Here is a 20,748-nt window from a genome sequence, read left to right as displayed (position 1 = left end):
GATATGATTTTTTCCAAGTCATTAGTAAGTGTTTCCTACTATTAGTACCTAAGAATAACACACATTCAATGCCAAATGTCAGGAAAGATAAACATGATTTTTACTTGATTACCTGCACATTGATAGCACACACTTTTCATCCCAGCATTCTGGAGGAAGGCAGATCTCAAGGCGAATCTTGTCTCAGAGACTGTTCTAGGACAGCCACTTCTACACAGACAAATTGTTTCTCAGACAACCAAAAACCATTTAATTAACTTGTACATATTCACACAAATTTATTATAAACTTTACTGACATGTCTATATGGCATCAAATTTAAAAAGTATAAATATATACTAATGTTTGTTTTAAAGGAGGCATACTTCTGAAATTCTCATGAAATGCCTTTTTTTCATCTGATTAACATTTGCTGCTAACACACTTGTGGGTGAATGGATACATTTCACACATTAAACTTGTTTCCTGGTTCCATTTGAGTTCCCTGTGTGAGATGAAAATGACATAAGAAAATGCACGTTAGAACTCACATTGCTCCTATGAATGGTCAGTTGCTTCATACTGTAATCCTCGTTGGATATTTTGAAAATATGGCCTTATTTTTTATATCTATTCATTAACAATGGCAAAGGACCCTTCACAAATTTAGCGGACTCCGTATTAATAATCATCTTAGTATTGTTGCAATAGGCCACAAAGTAAAAATGATTTTTAATTTCATTTGTGTACATATTCCGTTATATTTGATGTCAAGCGCTCATCCTGATATCATTGACTATTGATTTATACAGAGATGGACTGAGGACTAAAGAACTCTTCCATTATACAGGTGAAATAGTCTTTACTACCTAAAGAATGTGTATGAGAATTTTTAAAAAATTAAGATAAGTAAGAAGCAATAAATTTGAGATATGCTTAATTTGCTAATGTTTATTAATACTTTATTTTAAAAACTTTTGTTGTCCCGAGCTATTGTTCTCACCGGCAAGAACACACTCGGACGACCAGATTCTTCTGCAGCAAAAGCTTTATTGCTTCTTCAGGAGGGAAGACCCAGAACCCGGAAAATGGTGCTGCTTATATAGCCCTCAGCTTGGCGTGTCAGCACCTGATTTGTTGCTCGCCCATCACCTCATTACTACGCCCCGAGATGGGCAGTGACTTGGCGTGAATTCACTCTCACGCCTGCGCACAAGGCTTATTTACTAGTTGGGCACAGCGGAAGCCAGCACCATCTTGTAATGGCGATTGCTCATGGCAAGGCTCTCCACATTTTGTAAAATGATCATCAAGCTGTTCACAAATGTTCTGAAAGCGTCTGCTCCCACAAATTTCTATAATATCAGGCAAGTATGAACTCTCAAGACCCAGTATGCACCTACAATTTCAAGCTCTTATACCTAGGTCAGAAGGAATTTTGAAGAAAGAAAGACAGAAAGGGCACATCTTACAATTTTTATTCCACTCCTTACATACCTTTACCTAAGCTTTGGAAATGCCAGCTTCAAATCAAGGTCAATATTACATTATCACACAAGACTGAATGCTGAACACATATACTCTCAATTCTGAAAGTATTGGACCATATCTAATAAAGTTAGTAATTTATATACTTCTAATTTGAAAATTTATTTTAACTTGAATATTAAAATGATAGAAATAAAAAATAGGTTGCCTGTATTTGGATCATGCAGAAAAGTATAGTGATTCATTTAGTGAGGTATGAAATACATATTTAAAATTGGAATCAGGCATATTTTATACTAGAAGTTATTACTTTGCTAATTATAACTGTAATAAAGATAGATCTATATTAGTTATAACTATGTAACTTGTTTTTGTTAGTTTCAAATATAAATATATCTCATTTCTGAAATATTTGTCAACTTTGAAGTGATGATTCATTTATTTAAAAGAATTTAATCAGGTCACTAAATAATTTTATGTCTATCAAATGGTAAAATATAAAGCATAAAGGAAGGTCACATAGAATTGAATTTAAATGTGATTCAGTAGCTATTTGGACTGAGCACAAAAATACTTACACTGTTCTTCAGCTCTAGTTAAGCCAGGTAAGTTTTTTTTTTCCCCCAATCAAACTTGCCTTTGGCAACTCTAATCAATTTAAAGTGAAACATTAACTGTATAATTAAAGTTTTCTTTGTTTAGAAAATGCATCAGCACAGAAATAAAATTAAATAAATAAATGAGTGCCTTCAGATTGAACCTCACATGGAAAGGACTGGACAGCATCTGGAGTTTTTTATAGAAACTCTCATTCCAGGCACTGTATGATCTTTGCTCATAATTTATCCACATTTATAAGTGCAACTCTACTGACCGAGTCATATTAGGGTTAAGACCTCAATGGATAACTTTGGGAGGAGTTGGAGAAACCTTCCTTAAACATCAATGTATACTCTTTACTTACATGGATAAGATAGTTGACTGTCCTCAAATATAACAACTTTAGAATGAATAAATACCTACATTTATACATTTTATTTATTGTCTGTTGTAATTATTATGACACGATACATTTGTAAAATGTATCAAATTTTACATCTGTAAAAATGTATCAGTGTAAGTAGCTCTATGGATAAGAAATGCCTTTTAGGAATACTTTTGTGTGATGTCACATACCTAAGGATCAGTGTGGGCTGAAAAGTTTGTAAATAAAAGCAAAAGACCCCTCCTTACAATACTTGGATCCAGTACATGGCACTGTTAGAAGCATTTGTTATATAATTTATTTGGTATAGTATAGATAAAGACAGAAAAGAAAAGATATTAATTATATAACTCCTAAATTAGTTTAGATGAGCTTCAAAAACATTGAAACCCACACAAAGACTTAGATCTAAGAATGTAGTACAAACTATGCAATAAAAGCTTAAATTAATTGGAATTTAATGTGTTTGCCAGTTGAGATAAATATGCTGCTTTAGTTGTTTGCTATTATCTTGTAGAGAATTTTGAAATATTAATATAGAAAATTATAAGTAGGATTCAATAAAAATGATATAGAAACACTAACTTTCTTATTTAAGATTTCCTAGGTTTTAGTATATTGCTTTTCTTTATACTATTACTGAATCATTGTTACTACAGATAATTTAGAAATGCTATTACCTCTAAACTCTGCATATGAGAGTAGCCCAAGTACATATGGAAATGAATATTAAGCTTATTTATATTATGCATTTTAATGTTTACCATAGTCATATGTCCATGAATAAAAACATTATAATTTTATTGTATAATTAATTCAATGGTTAATGAATAATATATTTTTCTAAATACTGTCAAAATAACTGTTTAAATGTTTTAAACTCTTTTTTGCCTCCTGGCTCATATATTTTCACTGAAAATTATAAAATAATAAACATTATTTTCTAAACTTTCCCATTTTTAATAATTCCATAGTGGAATTTAAATAATTTAATGGATGTGAACATGAACTTTTTAAACAAATATTATCTTTTTAAAGATTTATTTATGTATTTTATGTATATGAGTACACTGTGGCTGAAAAAAAAAACAAATATTATCTTGAGCTAAAATCTCTGTCACTCTATTCAAGTGTAGGGAATGGACTGATTTTTCTCACATTTTTATGTCAGTTTCTTTATCTAAAAGTATTAATGAATGTCTCTTCATCAGTTACTATCTTTTAATCACTTACAATTTTCACTGCTTGATGGTCACCTCTGTATTTTCTATTTCAGGTTTCTGAGATTTGATCACCTCACTTGAGTAAAAACAGGATTTCTTAGGCTGAATAATGAACTGCACTTTTCCTAAGCCAAGAGAACGGTTTTGGCTGATTCATTCAAAAGAAAGAGACAAACAGTGAGGTCGGACATTTTTAGATATGTATTTGCATATTGATTTACTCAATAGCAAAAGATAAAGTTCAAACCAAAACTCATCATGCAATCTAAAGGACAACAGAAATATTTCTACTTCAGAGCGCTGCTAAATAGCATGCACTTATCCTTAACTTAAGGCACACACAGCTGATATAGTCTTAAATGTGGAGTGAGAGATGTCTCAATATTATGTGCCGCTGGGCCCCTTTGTCTGAGTGGAACGGGTCTCTAGTCAAGGGTGGACAAAGTGTCGGATGAATTGACAGACAGATGCACACAGGAGAGGTTGTGTAGGATCTGAATGTATTTTGTAAAGTTGAGCATCAGACTTTTTATGCAGAAGACAATAAGGAAGTTGGGTGACATACCAAGGTACAAAGAGGTAACCGGATTCTTACATAAAACAGAGGAATGCAAACAAAAGGTCTAACGGGAACCACCTGGGATAGAATTTATTGTTAACAACTGGGAACAACAAGGGCTCCACCTAAGATTCACTAATCTTAAAGGCCAGGGTCAAGGGCTTCGAGCCCTTGCCAGAGTTCCTATTTTAGTCTATTGTATAGTTCACCTTCCCCTTAGGCCATTTTTAGATACGTGTGTATGGGTGTAACTCCGCTATAGTTCTAAGTATCTATTCTGGTTTCTTCTTTGGTCTGAAACTTCCTTCTTCCTTAGTGATGGTAAATTCCTGTGTAAGGGAGTGACTTAGATTTTATTCAAAGTGGTAGTGTAGTATCAGAGGCTATTCTGATTAGCAGAATTCTTACTGAATTTCAATCCCATGGTCTTGCTCAGGGACGTTCTAGGACTGTTAGAACACTGGCGGAAGGCTTTAGCTATGTCAGAATTCAATCTTAAAAGGCACTTATAATAGGATAATACTAAAAGAGAGCACGTGGATCCATACACTAGACTAATGCGGGAATGGAAAATTAATGTATGGGTTAGAGAGAACGCCAGACTCCAGGAGCGAGTTTCTGTGAAACTCTTTTGCCTCATGAGTAGCTTTCAAGCCTCAACCTGTTATGCTGACTCGACCTGAGAGCGTGGCAATTATGCATAAAGAATAGGTCTTATTTGCATATTTATTTGTACATAATTTTAGATTTTAAGAGAATAAAGATAGAAATTTCCTATTTTTGTCAATTATGTTCAAGAAAATAGATTGAAATATAAAGGATATTTTTAAAAGGGAAACAATTAAATGATAACTCCTACAAGACAGAAAAATGTCAGGACATAAAACACCTGAAAATGCATCAATAGGAATTATTGGTGATAACATTGTAGAATTTTGGATTTTAGATATTTATTTGAATAGATATCCATGCAGAGCTAAACATGCATACCTGTTCAAATAAATAGGAATGCCACTAGATATTTAGGTTTTAGTTTCAAAAATTAAAAGTGATACATTTACAGATTCCAAATTATATGACCATTAAAGGAACTCATAGAAATAGTTCTAAATAAATGTTCTAATACCAGTCACTTAATGGTACACTGTTTTGTAGTTATTATTCTAGCCTCTTTCAAGATTTTTCCAGTGATTATGTGATATGATAATACTTAAGTTAGTGTCACATACATGAAAATTTAAGTTGCACAAAATTAATTCCTCTTTTTGGGGGACAGTCTGTTAATAGAATCATAGAGATGTACACAAATCATGTGCGAGAGACCTAAGTTAAGGAAATTTAAAATGTGTGTTATTCACAAGAAAAGCATCAATACATATTTGGCTTTGTTGCCTGGAAGATGTATTTTTCATCTTGGACCAATTTTACTTCCTGTATTGAGCTCTCCTTGGCAGATGTCTCATAGGTGTGAGTGACCCTAACATTTTGAGGTCCACTGCAACCCAAATTTAACATTTAAAGCTATATACAATGTAATTTTAGGATCTCTTGGCCTCTCAAGGCTGTCTCACAGTGACTTCAGCACAGTCATATGATGCCAGACATCCGCAGCTTTCTGAATCCATGCAGCATAAATCTACACTTGTATCTCTTCTGCTTCAAAAGCCATAGAAGCACTGCCAAGTCCAACAAGCTGCTTTAGATGGATGCTCTCCCAATCCCAACACATTAGCTGCAGCTTTTATAGGTTGAAGTTACGGCTACTTAGGAGGGAGAAACCAAAACACTGCTCTCCTTTCAAGTGGTGAGCATTCCTAGGGTGGCATCTTATTCTGAGGGCACTCTCCAAAGAAGATCCATAGATCTCTCCTTAAAAGTATTAAACTCTTGAAAATATTTTCATTCAATATACCATGGCCAAAACATGAAGCTTCCAAATACACACTCCTTTTATTCTACATTGCTTTCTACCCCACTTTCTCTTTTTCACTGAAGAACTCTTTAACAGTAATAAGCAATAAACATGTCCCAGATTCAGTTATACTGTTTTGAAATTTTCTTTACCAAAGAAATTTGTCATTTTGTAAAAAGATTTACCCTCAAGTCAGCTCTTAGCACATGGGAATAAAGTATCTAGTTTCATTGCCAAAGTCTCATCCAAATGACCTCTAGCCCAGTTACTTAAGTTATTGCTCTCTGAAACCCCAGGAGCTGGACTTCTGTATGCCCATCACTCTCAGTTCTAAAGTTTCCCAGATTCCTACTAGAACAGCCTATTACTCTCTGCTTAGAGGACCCTGAATTTTCAGTTCAAAATACCAAAGACTTACATGGTCAATTTCCTGACAGAAATACCCCATGAGCATGCTCAGGTACTTTCTGATTCTGTGATGGAATTCTCATATCAACATATTTTACATGAAGAGGTGTTCACTTTGTCTGCCAGCTCCACAAGGGAAGTCTACAATGGGACTATAGAAATGCAAGGTCAATTCGCATTCTTCTACATGATAATCACCAGTTGTGCCAGCACCATTTGTTGAAAATGCTGTCTTTTTTCCACTGGATGGTTTTAGCTCCCTTGTCAAAGATCAAGTGACCATAGGTGTGTGGGTTCATTTCTGGGTCTTCAATTCTATTCTATGGTCTACTTGTCTGTTGCTATACCAGTACCATGCAGTTTTTATCACAATTGCTCTGTAGTACAACTTTAGGTCAGGCATGGTGATTCCACAACACAGAAGTGGATGCTCATAGTTTGCTACTGGATGGATCACAGGGCCCAAAATGGAGGAGCTAGAGAAAGTACCCAAGGAGCTAAAGGGATCTGCAACCCTATAGGAAGAACAATAATATGAACTAACCAGTACCCCCCAGAGCTCGTGTCTCTAGATGCATATGTATCAGAAGATGGCCTAGTCGGCCATCATTGGAAAGAGAGGCCCATTGGTCTTGCAAACTTTATATGCCTCAGTACAGGGGAACGCCAGGGCCAAGAAATGGGAGTGGGCGGGTAGGGGAGGGGCAGGGAGGGTATGGAGGATGTTTGGGATAGCATTGGAAATGAAAATGAAGAAAATACCTAATTGAAAGAAAGAAAGAAAGAAAGAAAGAAAGAAAGAAAGAAAGAAAGAAAGAAAGAAAGAAAGAAATGCAGAGTCTACCCTTAGTGGCCCACCTCTTCAACAAAGCTCCATGTCTTAGAATTTCTTTATCATCATCAAACATCTCTCCATCCAGATATCAAATGTCCAGATACACGAGACTGAGGGAGACATTTCTTACCCGAACTATCACATCCAATGTTTAGGGAATTGAACTCAGGCCATCAGATAAGGGGAAAGCCACATACTGAGTTTTCTCTGCAATGCTTATGAAATGCTGGGCTTTATAGAACCCATAGAAATCTATAAAGACAAATGGCAAAAGTTGAAGATGTGGAGAAACCTAGAGGCTGAGATCTTAGCATTTTGATGGATTTTTTTTTTTTTAGATAAAACATATTCTTAAAGTGATTATTTTGAATATATTATTAAATGTACCAAAAAATCTTTTTAGTCAAGTATTTTCAATTAATCAACTATGCAAAATGTGAATATGGATCAATTTAGCAATTTTGGAAGAGAAAATAAAGATTCCAAGCCGGGCGTTGGTGGCGCACGCCTTTAATCCCAGCACTCGGGAGGCAGAGGCAGGTGGATTTCTGAGTTCGAGGCCAGCCTGGTCTACAGAGTGAGCGCCAGGACAGCCAGGGCTACATAGAGAAACCCTGTCTCGAAAAACCAAAAAAAAAAAAAGAGAAAATAAAGATTCTGAAGATGAATGCTATTTATGCTTTGTTGCTGAAAACTTCATGCTACATTCTTGAAAATTTTTTATTTGTCTTGTTTTGTTGTTGTTTTTAATGAAGTACCAGAACTGTAGTAGTATTTTAGAGGATCATGTTCAGATATCAATAATTATCTTAATTCCATTAATACTTATGCAGGTCAATAGTATTTCTCTGTTATTTATTTTGACCAAAACAACTATGTTGTATTTTTCCATAAGAGGATACAACTTACCAAGAATATTTGAGAAATGAAAAGGCAGAATAAAATTCTCCTAACGTTTATTAAGATTGAGTATGCTAGAGTTTTACTTCATTCTTGTGTGGCCTTGAACAAGCTGTTCAACTCTCTGAAATGGTTTTTCACAATGTTTAAATGGAGATTGTTGATAAGTAATAAGTTAGGACAACTGAAAGACAGCATATAACATGATACATTTTAACTGAGTGTTAATTATGTGATTGTGGAAGTAAATCTGGCTTGCTTTTTGATTTTAGAAAAGTATGGCTTCTTACATGAAAAGATTAATGCCTGTTATTTACCCAGAAGTTGCTGTATGTTGAACTCCAAAATATAAACTTAATTCTCATGCTTTTTCAAATATCTTAGAAATCCGTTGCTATTTCTTGTTATTTTATCTCTATTATACTATAAAGATAACTTGAGAGTGACCATTTGAACAAATATTCTGTATTCCACATAGTATAGTTAAGTATAAACAAGGTGCTTATAAAATTTTGCACATTGCAAGACTATAATTTTGAATCTAATGCATAACAATTACCCAGTCTCTTTCTGCAAGCCATCAGCAAACAGGCTCCATTGTCACGTTGTCCTTTGAATCTAAATAGCATTTAATTTCTCTCAGTTTTTGGAAGATATGACTACATTCCACTATGGTAAGATTTTTAGCTATATTATGACTGATCTGGTTGTTATCTACAATTTGCAAGTAAACATACAGCATTTGGAAAACAAATTATTAAAAACTATTTAATTAGTAAAAGTGAAGAGAAAATGTTTATATGCTATAGAGACAATTTTGGAGTGCATGTGGATTGTTGACTTGAACACAGACACATCCAGGCTCTAAACCCTGTAGCAGTTGCTAAGTCTTCTCCTGTGAGGCCCAGACAGATGGCCTTGCTTTTATAGTTTGTCTGAGTGCAAAAACAAAAATAAAAACAAACTAAACAAAAAGAATGATTAGTGTGATAAAAATATCTAGCAACTGTAGATTTTTCCTCCTGGAACTTTATAGACTGAAACTGCTGGCCTACTGAGAGCTGCTACTGAGACTATCTAAACCTCAGTCACCCAGTGCTGAGGTTCCTGTATCAGTAGTAGTCCTGACTCTATCTCTACCAGAGTGTGAATATTCCACCTGACAATGGCTTTTCTCTCTTGTTTGGTTTGGTTTTGGTTTTCTGGTTGTTGGTTGTGTGTGTGTGTGTGTGTGCGTGTGTGTGTGTGTGTGTGTGTGTGTGAGAGAGAGAGAGAGAGAGAGAGAGAGAGAGAGAGAGTTTACGTGCATGTGTGTGTAGTTCTTTTCTTCATTCCTTTGTTGGATCTAGGCAGGGTTCCAAAACCAAGTTTATGGGTTGAGGTATTATACAGTATTTATATAATATATTAATTAATTAATTAATTAATTAATAATATAATGCTTGAATATTTAAAACCATTTAGATTTTCATAATAAATTTTTTCAATAGAAAAATGTTTTCCCCTAGAGATATAATCACATATTAGGATTGAAGGAGTAGTATAGTGTCTGACAGTGTTTTAATCAAAGTCATATTTTAAAAATATTGACACCTATTTTATTCTCTACCCGTATAGTGCATAGGCAAGTGGCCCTCACTAGCTGAAGAGGCATGTGCTGGCTATCAATGCTCAAAGAATATATCTTTAAAATTTTCAGTCTTACAGTCTCTTCTAAATATGCTATACCCAAGAATAACCTTCAGAGCAAAAAAGTATCTCCCCTGAGCCAAATGATCACCATATCGTATCCAAAGTACAATTATCCTCAGCAGGATAGCATATAATTGGAATGTGCATAGACACATAAGTTTTATCACTTTTCTGCTGTTTATACTCTTATTATATTTTCTCCAAAATGTGAGAAAAGTCATAATACTTCTTAGCAGTCAGAATAGGCATTAACAAGGTGTTCCTTTGCTCCAAATTAAGTACATAGAAAGTGAACTAAAAAAAAAAAAAAAAAAAAAGAAGAAGAAGAAGAAGTAATAGAGAATGTATAATCCCATCCTTCCCTTGACAACTAAAAGAGTGCCACAGTTCACATCCAAACACTTTATAGAGACATATTTTTTTCTCTGAGGAACAATAAAAAATTAATTTAAAAAGTTTCTTTTGGAGTCTACTGGCTTCAACACTGACATGCAGACCTATTTTAAATTATCAATATTACTGTTACAGGATATCAGTATCTTTTCTCTGCCATGGTATCTAAGATTGAAGCCCAGATCATATTGCCCCAAATAGAGAAGGACAGAAAAGCAGAGAGATATAAATTGCTGTAGCAGAATTTCTGAGACTCTAACTAGCAGGAATAATTGGAATGTGGGAAGATGGGTGAGGGAAACAACACAGTAAAACCCACTCGATCTGTAGAGCCTGTGTACCACATCAATCGCATTAGGGCTGTCCATAGAGGTACAAATTAGAACTCACCTGTAGGACAACCAGAAAAATCTCTTCTTGGCTCTGGCAGGGGGAAGAGTAACAGTCCTGTCATGCAGGCACAAGGGGCTCTATGGCAAATGTTTCCTTACCAGATTGGGGAAATTTGTCTGAGAATTTCTTCAGCAAGGAAAAGGAGGTTCTGTCCCATCCTTACACCATCCTTACACCCTAGAGCCGGCCTCTCTAGTTGGAGAAAATGCAAAGGACTAATAGGGACTGAAATTTAAACCAATAGAATAGCCAAGCAGAAGAACGAGCTTGTTATTTTAAGGTAAGTCATATAAGTGAAACTAAAAATACTAGGACATCTACCTATAGCAAACGTTTGAACAGTATAACTTCACTCCAATTGAGAAAATTCTTTCACTGTAGTTTCTATTATATGATTTCACAGAGCTACCATGTATCAAAAATAACAATATTAATAACTGAAGCTATATTGCATGGTGAAAAAACCAAATGCATTCAATTTCATACCTATTTAGAATATATATTTAATATGTCCTGTCATAATCTATATGTTACTGGCTCTGATTCTGACACTCACCTGCTGATTTTCCTGTGCTCATTCTATGTCACCAGTTACTTGCTTTAAATTTACTACTGTGTGGTGACAAAGACATTGTTGGTATGAATAGACTGTGAACCTCTGAACAGTAGGAATGTTGTCTAAATTGTTACAAAGCATAAAACACGTAGGGAAGACCAACGTTGATTCAGTTCCATGGTCTGAACTCAACATAAAAAGAGATCTATATGGTCTTATAAAAGCACATATGTTTACAGAATAAATGGTTCTATGAATGTGTATGAGTTTACAGAATTAATTACATGAAAAACATTGTAACTGAAAAGGCTAAATTTTAAAGTATGCCACATTATTATGAATATGCCAACCATTAAAATGCATTATTTTTTAAAATTTTATATTTTCTATTTATCTTTTTTCATCAAACAATCCATCCTAATCACAATTCATCTTCTCTCCATTCCTCCTTGTCCCACCTCTTCCCTGTAAGGACTCTACTTCCATTTCCATTCAGAATAGAAGATGCATGCCAGGGTTGTCAACCAAACTTGCATAGCAAGTTACAGTAAGACTAGGCACAACCCTTCGTATCAAAGCTAGAAGAGGCAACCCAGTAGGAGGGAAAGGGTGCCAAGTGTAAAAGAGTCAGAGACACAGCCATTCTTCCTGTTGGGAGTACCACAAAAACACCAAGCTATAAAACCACAACATATTCAGAGGACTTAGCTGTGGCCTACACTGCCTCTGTGATTTCAGCTTCAGTTTCTGACAGCCCCTATGAGCCCTGGTTAGTTGATACTGTGGGTTGTGTTTTCAGGTACCCACTTGCTCCTTTGATTTTCCCTTTCCTCTTTACCTGGGGTCCCTGAGCTCTGCCTAATGTTCAGCCGTGGGGTCTCTACATTTTCTCTCATCAGTTGCTGGATGGAGCCTCTCTTTAATCATCACCATGAGATATTTTTGTATCTTCTAGTAAACTAAATTATTTCATTTGTTTAATATCCCTATACACATGAGATGGATTATAAGATACAAACAAAATCAATATCTCTTCATTTCTCTTAGAGAGGCATTTGAAGAAAAGTCATACAAGTATAGACCAAGTAAGCTAAAGTAGCAGTTGACTTGGCAAAATTTGCTCTGTTGTGTAATACTCATATTTGGAGTAGCTAAAAGATTTCTCATTAGATATAAGGCCTGCTAATTGGAAGGAACATCATGGCTAATATTGTGAACTAGAATAATGCAAATGGATTCATTCCTATCTCCTTGTTCTAAGGTCAAATCGAAGTGGATTAAGGAACTCCACATAAAACAAGAGAAAATGAAACTTATAGAGAAGAAAGTAGGGAAAAGTCTCAAAGATATGGGCATAGGGGAAAAATTCCTGAATAGAACAGCAATGGCTTGTTCTCTAAGATCAAGAATCAACAAATGCGACCTCATAAAATTGCAAAGGTTCTGCAAGGCAAAAGACACCATCAATAATACAACAAGGCCACCAACAGATTGGGAAAGAATCTTTACTTATCCTAAATCAGATAGGGGACTGATATCCAATATATATAAAGAATTCAAAAAGGTGGACTCCAGAAAATCAAATAACTCCATTAAAAAATGGGGCTCAGAGCTAAACAAAGAATTCTCACTTGAGGAATACCGAATGGCTGAGAAGCACCTGAAAAAATGTTCAAGATCCTTAATCATCAGGGAAATTATTACAACAAAACAACCCTGAGATTCCACCTCACACTTGTCAGAATTCCTAAGATCAAAAATTCAGGTGAGGAACACTCCTCCATTGTTGGTGGAATTTCAAGCTTGTACAACCACTCTGGAAATCAGTCTGGCGGTTCCTCAGAAAATTGGACATAGCAAGACGGGAGGATCCTGCAGTACCTCTCATGGGCTTATATCCTGAAGATGTTCCAACTGGTAAGAAGGACACATGCTCCACTATGTTCATAGCAGCCTTATTTATTATAGCAAGAAGCTGGAAAGAACCCAGATGCCCCTCAACAGAGGAATGGATACAGAAAATGTGGTACATTTACACAATGGAGTACTACTCAGCTATTAAAAAGAATGAATTTATGGAATTCCTAGGCGAATGGATAGACCTGGAGGTCATCATTCTGATTGAGGTAACCCAATCACAAAAGAACTCACATGGTATATACTCACTGATAAGTGGATATTAGCCCAGAAACTTACAATACCCAAGATATAAGATACAATTTGCGCAACACATAAAACTCAAGTAGAACGAAGATCAAAGTGTGGATACTTTGCCCCTTCTTAGAATTGGGAACAAAACACCCATGGAAGGAGTTACAGAGACAAAGTTTGGAGATGAGACTAAAGGATGGACCATCTAGAGACTGCCATATCCAGGGATCCATCCCATAATCAGCTTCCAAACGCTGACACCATTGCATACACTAGCAAGATTTTTGCTAAAAGGACCCAGATATAGCTGTCTCTTGTGAGACTATGCCACAAGTAAGCTATTGGATGGATCACAGGGCCCCCAATGGAGGAGCTAGAGAAATTTCCCAAGGAGTTGGGGGGATCTGCAACCCTATAGGTGTAACAACAATATAAACTAAACATTACCCCCTCACCCCTCCAGAGCTCCTGTCTCTAGCTGCATATGTATCAGAAGATGGCCTAGTTGGCCATCAGTGGAAAGAGAGGCCTATTGGTCATGCAAACTTTATGTGCCTCAGTACAGGGGAACGCCAGGGCCAAGAAGTGGTAGTGGGTGGGTAGTGCAATGGGTGGGGGAGCATATGGGGGGATTTTGAGATAGCGTTGGAAATGTAAATGAAATAAATACCTAATTTAAAAAAAAAGAGTTTAAGTTGTAAATTAAATGACGTTGACTTTGTAAATGCAGTGGTACCCAGGACTTGGGCTATTTGACAAAGTATAAAACCATTTATTGTTTTAATTTTGTACTAAGCAGAAAAATGCCTATGAAAGATGTATACAAACGTGTTGTGATTATTTCTTATTGGTGAGTCCTATACACATCCCACTTTTTTGAAAAGACAGAATTACTATTGCTTTCGCCGCCCATGCCCAGTGTAAGCACACTGACGGAATGATAAAAGCACTTGGCACCACATGCATTTCCTTGCCAAGATTGTTTGACTGTGGTGACTAAACTTCATCGCAGGTCAGCCTTGAGATAAATAGCCCTACTTTGAGGCTGAAAGCAACGAGGCAGAAGTCAGAAACACAAAATAAGTAAAGAAAAGGGAAGTCTGGGCCTCAGAGCAAAAAATAACACGTTCCCTTCTTACTTTTTCTATAACAAATGTTAATTTCTGTTCTTGAAATCAATACAAGAGGCAGGTAAAGAAAAATACCTGTGAGCTGAAATCACTATTTCTGGTTCAGAAAAACAATCCTGAAGAGAGACTATGTGTTTTTGTTTCTATGTTGTACAAAAACAGAATGTGTAAATGTGAATGCACATACATGTTCATAGATGAAATATTAGTATGTATTTCTTTTTGCTATAAAATTGAAACTTCCAATATTGTGTCAATATTCAAATCCTGACTTGATTGTAGATTCAAAGGAAAACATAAAAATAACCTGGTAATACTGTGATAATTGAAACTATTATCTCTTACTCTTTAAATTTTATTATAATTCTTTTATAATTTCATGCATGAATTTTCATCATTTTCACTCCTACTTCTTTCCCTTCAAGTTCTCCCTTGCCATTGAATCTTTCTCAAATCCATGGCCTCTTCTTATTTATTATTGTAACATGTGTTTGTGTGTGTGTGTGTGTGTGAGAGAGAGAGACAGAGACAGAGACAGAGAGAAGGAGAGAGAGAGCTACTACACTACTGAGGTATGTTCAGGGCTGGCCACTTGTGATGGGCTAACTTCCAGAGGGGATCATCACTGGACAATTTTGATCCTCCCTCTCAGTAGTCATAGTTCTTCTTTCAAGTGTAATAAAGTTACAGTAGTTACTGTAGTTATTATTGATTACCAGTAGCGATTATGCTTTAACAGGTTTATTTATTAGTGTTTCACATGACTGACATCATTTATTATCATATGTATTATCATCCAGTACACATGAAAAAAATATTTCCCTAGCTGTAAATTAGTTTTCAATTTTATTTCATATATGAAAAGTAAAAACTTGGCTCAGTGGTTTTATTATTTCAACTTACTACATAAAATTTAAGGCAAATATATCACAAAGTTATTACTTCCCTTAATTATCATTTCTATTAAATTTCAGTATTCATTGTTCCCAGCTTGAGTTGGAAGCTCTCACACAAGATCGCTACCATGAGCTTCCTGCATAATGTAATTTTATTCTATTTTATGTGACTATGTAGAAATCAATAGTAATCATATCTCATGTAGAAAATAACCATGTTACCATACCAATGTGTATACTGAAGCCGAAAATAAACCATTCCAACATAAGAAGAAGCACTAAAGCATTGCCCTGAATAAACATTTTATTAAATATTTTTAAATTAACATTTATGTTTTTATGTTTTAAAAATGTGTCTTGTCACCCATTATCAACATATTTTTAAAATATTTTTATTAGGTATTTTCCTCATTTACATTTCCAATGTGATCCAAAAAGTCCCCCATACCCTCCTCCCCACCCCCTTACACACCCACTCCCACTTTTTGGCCCTGGCATTCCCCTGTACTGGGGTGTTGTGGCCGGCCAGCAGCTCGCAATATGAACAGTTCAACTGAGATGACCACTCGAGCTAAGGGAGGAACTAGACGGGAAGAAAGAAGAAACGGAGCCAAGACAAGTTCATCCTGTTCAAAGCTCAATTTTACTAGTTCCAACATTCAGTTATAAAGGAAGGGGGAGGGAACCCGATTCTCGACAAATGTTCTCAGGGTCCAGTAACAGGGTGAACACTTGTGGGGCTCTAAGCAGCAAAGTGGCAAGGTCCAGCAGTGGGCGTGGCAGAACGCATGAGCAGGAAAATCCACCCTTGAGCAAGCAGGTTCCAGGCTGGGGGTGGGGAGATAACACTGGGGCATATAAAGTTTGCAAGTCCAATGGGCCTCTCTTTCCATTGATGGCCAACTAGGCCACCTTTTGATACATATGCAGCTAGAGTCAAGAGCTCCGGAGTACTGGTTAGTTCATAATGTTGTTCCACCTATAGGGTTGAAGATCACTTTAGCTCCATGGGTATTTTCTCTAGCTCCTCCATTGAGGGCCCTGTGATCCATCAATAGCTGACTGTGAGCATCCACTTATGTGTTTGCTATGCCCCAGCATAGTCTTACTAGAGACAGCTATATCAGGGTCCTATCAGCACAATCTTGCTAGTGTATGCAATGGTGTCAGCATTTGGAGGCTGATTATGGGATGGATCCCTGGATATGGCAGTCTCTAGATGGTCTATCCTTTTGTCTCAACTCCAAACTTTGTCTCTGTAACTCCTTCCATGGGTGTTTTGTTCCCAATTCTAAGAAGGGGCAAAGTGTCCACACTTTGGTATTTGTTCTTCTTGAGTTTCATGTGTTTTGCAAATTGTAACTTATATCTTGGGTATTCTAAGTTTCTTGGCTAATATCCACTTATCAGTGAGTACATATCATTTGAGTTCTTTTGTGATTCGGGTACCTCACTCAGGATAATGCCCTCCAGGTCCAAACATTTGCCTAGGAATTTCATAAATTCATTCTTTTTAATAGCTGAGTGGTACACCATTGTGTAAATGTACCACATTTTCTGTATCCATTCCTCTGTTGAGGGGCATCTGGGTTCTTTCCAGCTTCTTGCTATAATAAATAAGGCTACTATGAACATAGTTGAGCATGTTTCTTTCTTACTAGTTGGAACATCTTCTGGATGTACCATGAGAGGTATTGTGGGATCCTCCGGTAGTACCATGTCCAATTTTCTGAGAAACCATACTGATTTCCAGAGTGGTTGTATAAGCTTGCAATCCCACCAACAGTGGAGGAGTGTTCCTCTTTCTCCACATCCTCTCCAGCATCTGCTGTTACTTGAATTTTTGATCTTAGCCATTCTGACTGGTGTGAGATGGAATCTCAGGGTTGTTTTGATTTGCACTTCCCTGATGATAAGGATGTTGAACATTTTTTGAGGTGTTTTTCAGCCATTCAGTATTCCTCAGGTGAGAATTATTTGTTTAGCTCTGAGCCCTATTCTTGAATGGGGTTATTTGATTTTCTGGAGTCTACCTTCTTGAGTTCTTTATATACATTGGTTATTACTCCTCTATCTGATTTAGGATAGGTAAAGATCCTTTCCCAATCTGTTGGTGGCCTTTTTGACTTAGTGACCCTGTCTGTTGCCTTACAGAAGCTTTGCAGTTTTATGAGGTCCCATTTGTTGATGCTTGATCTTACAGCACAAGCCATTGCTGTTCTATTGAGGAATTTTTCCCCTATGCCCATATCTTCAAGGCTTTTCCCCACTTTCTCCTCTATAAGTTTCAGTGTCTCTGGTTTTATGTGGAGCTCCTTGATCCACTTCAATTTGTCCTTAGAACAAGAAGATAGGAATGAATCAATTTGCATTCTTCTACATGATCACCACCAGTTATGCCAGCACCATTTGTTGAAAATGCTGTCTTTTTTCCACTGGATGGTTTTAGCTCCCTTGTCAAAGATCAAGTGACCATAGGTGTGTGGGTTCATTTCTGGGTCTCAATTCTAATCCATTGGTATACTTTTCTGTCTTTATACCAGTATCATGCCATTTTTATCACAATTGCACTGCAGTAAAGCTTTAGGTCCGGCATGGTGATTCCACCAGAGGTTCTTTTATCCTTGAGAACAGTTTTTGCTATCCTAGGTTTTTTGTTATTCCAGATGAATTTCCAGATTGCCCTTTCTAATTTGTTGAAGAATTGATTTGGAATTTTGATGGGGATTGCATTGAATCTATAGATTGCTTGTGGCAAGATAGTCATTTTTACAATGTAAATCCTGCCAATCCATGAGCATGGGAGATTTTTCCATCTTCTGAGATCTTCTATAATTTATTTTTTCAGAGACTTGAAGTTCTTATCATACAGATTTTCACTTCCTCAGTTAGAGTCAGGCCAAGATATTTTATAATATTTGTGACTATTGAGAAGGGTGTTGTTTCCCTAATTTCTTTCTCAGCCTGTTTATTCTTTGTGTAGAGAAAGGCCATTGACTTGTTTGCATTAATTTTATATCCAGCTACTTCATTGAATCTGTTTATCAGGCTTAGTAGTTCTCTGGTGGAATTTTTAGCGTCACTTATATGCTATCATATTGTCTGCAAAAAGCGATATTTTGGCTTCTTCCTTTCCAATTTGTATCCCCTTGATCTCCTTTTGTTGTCAAATTGCTCTGTGTAAGACTTCAAGTACAATGTTGAATAGGTAGGGAGAAAGTGGGCAGCCTTGTCTAGTCCCTGATTTTAGTGGGATTGCTTCCAGCTTCTCACCATGTACTTTGATGTTGGCTACTGGTTTATCATGTTTAGGTATAGGCCTTGAATTCCTGATCTTTCCAAGACTTTTATCATGAATGGGTGTTGGATTTTGTCAAATGCTTTCTCAGCATCTAACGACATGATCATGTGGTTTTTGTCTTTGAGTTTCTTTATATAATGGATTACGTTGATGGATTTTCGTATATTACACCATCCCTGCATCCCTGGAATAAAACCTACTTGGTTAGGATGGATGATTGTTTTGATGTGTTCTTAGATTCGGTTAGCGAGAATTTTATTAAGTATATTTGCATCGATATTCCTAAGGGAAATTGGTCTGAAGTTCTCTATATTTGTTGGATCTTTCTGTGGTTTAGGTATCAGAGTAATTGTGGCTTCATAGAATGAGTTGGGAAGAGTTCCTTCTACTTCTATTTTGTGGAATAGTTTGTGCAGAACTGGAATTAGATCTTCTTTGAAGGTCTGATAGAACTCTGCACTAAACCCATCTGTTCCTGGGCTTTTTTTGGTTGGGAGACCATTAATGACTGCTTCTATTTCTTTAGGGGACATGGGATTGTTTAGATCCTTAACTTATTCCTGGTTTAACTTTGGTACCTGGTATCTGTCTAGAAATTTCTCCATTTCATGCAGGTTCTCCAGTTTTGTTGAGTATAGCCTTTTGTAGAAGGATCTGATGGTGTTTTGGATTTCTTCGGGTTTGATGTTATGTCTCCCTTTTCATTTCTGATTTTGTTAATTAGGATGCTGTCCCTGTGTCCTTTAGTGTGTATGGTTTATCTATCTTGTTGATTTTCTCAAAGAACCAGCTCCTTGATTGGTTGATTCTTTGAATAGTTCTTCTTGTTTCCACTTGGTTGATTTCGCCCCTGAGTTTGATTATTTCCTGCGGTCTACTCCTCTTGGGTGAATTTGCTTCCTTTTGTTCTAGTGCTTTTAGGTGTGTTGTCAAGCTGCTAGTGTGTGCTCTCTCTAGTTTCTTTTTGGAGGCACTCAGAGCTATGAGTTTCCCTCTTAGAAATGCTTTCATAGTGTCCCATAAGTTGGGGTATGTTGTGGCTTCCTTTTCATTGAACTCTAAAAAGTCTTTAATTTCTTTCTTTATTCCTTCCTTGACCAAGGTATCATTGAGAAGTGTGTTGTTCATTTTCCATGTGAATGTTTGCTTTCCATTACTTATGTTGTTATTGAAGATCAGCCTTAGTCCATGGTATTCTGATAGGATACATGGGACGATTTCAATATTTTTGTATCTGTTAAGGCCTGTTTTGTGACCAATTATATGGTCAATTTTGGAGAAGGTACCATGAGGTGCTGAGAAGAAGGTATATCCTTTTGTTTTAGGATAAAATGTTCTGTAGATATCTGTTAAATCTATTTGTTTCATCACTTCTGTTAGATTCACTGTGCCCCTGTTTAGTTTCTTTTTCCATGATCTGTCCATTGTTGAAAGTTGTGTGTTGAAGTCTCCCACTATTATTGTGTGAGGTTCAATATGTGCTTTGAGATTTACTAAAGTTTCTTTAATGAATGTGGCTGCCATTGCATTTGGACATAAATATTCAGAATTGAGAGTTCCTCTTGGAGGATTTTACCTTTGATGAGTATGAAGTATCCCTCCTTGTCTTTTTTGATAACTTTGGGTTGGAAATCAATTTTATTCGATATTAGAATGGCTACTCCAGCTTTTATCTTTAGACCATTTGCTTGGAAAATTGTTTTCCAGCCTTTCATTCTGAGATAGTATCTGTCTTTTTCCCTGAGATGGGTTTCTTGTAAGCAGCAGAATGTTGGGTCCTATTTATGTAGCCAGTCTGTTAGTCTATGTCTTTTTATTGGGGAATTGAGTCCATTGATATTAAGAGATATTAAGGAAAAGTAATTGTTGCTTCCTGTTATTTTTGTTTTTATAATTGGCATTATGTTTTTGTGGCTGTCTTCTTTTTGGGTTGTTGAGAGAATACTT

The sequence above is a fragment of the Mus caroli genome, unplaced genomic scaffold (assembly GCF_978045245.1).
Source record: "Mus caroli unplaced genomic scaffold, Mus_caroli_1 scaffold_12, whole genome shotgun sequence".
In the NCBI taxonomy this organism is placed as follows: Eukaryota; Metazoa; Chordata; class Mammalia; order Rodentia; family Muridae; genus Mus; species Mus caroli.
This window is presented reverse-complemented; position numbering follows the sequence as displayed.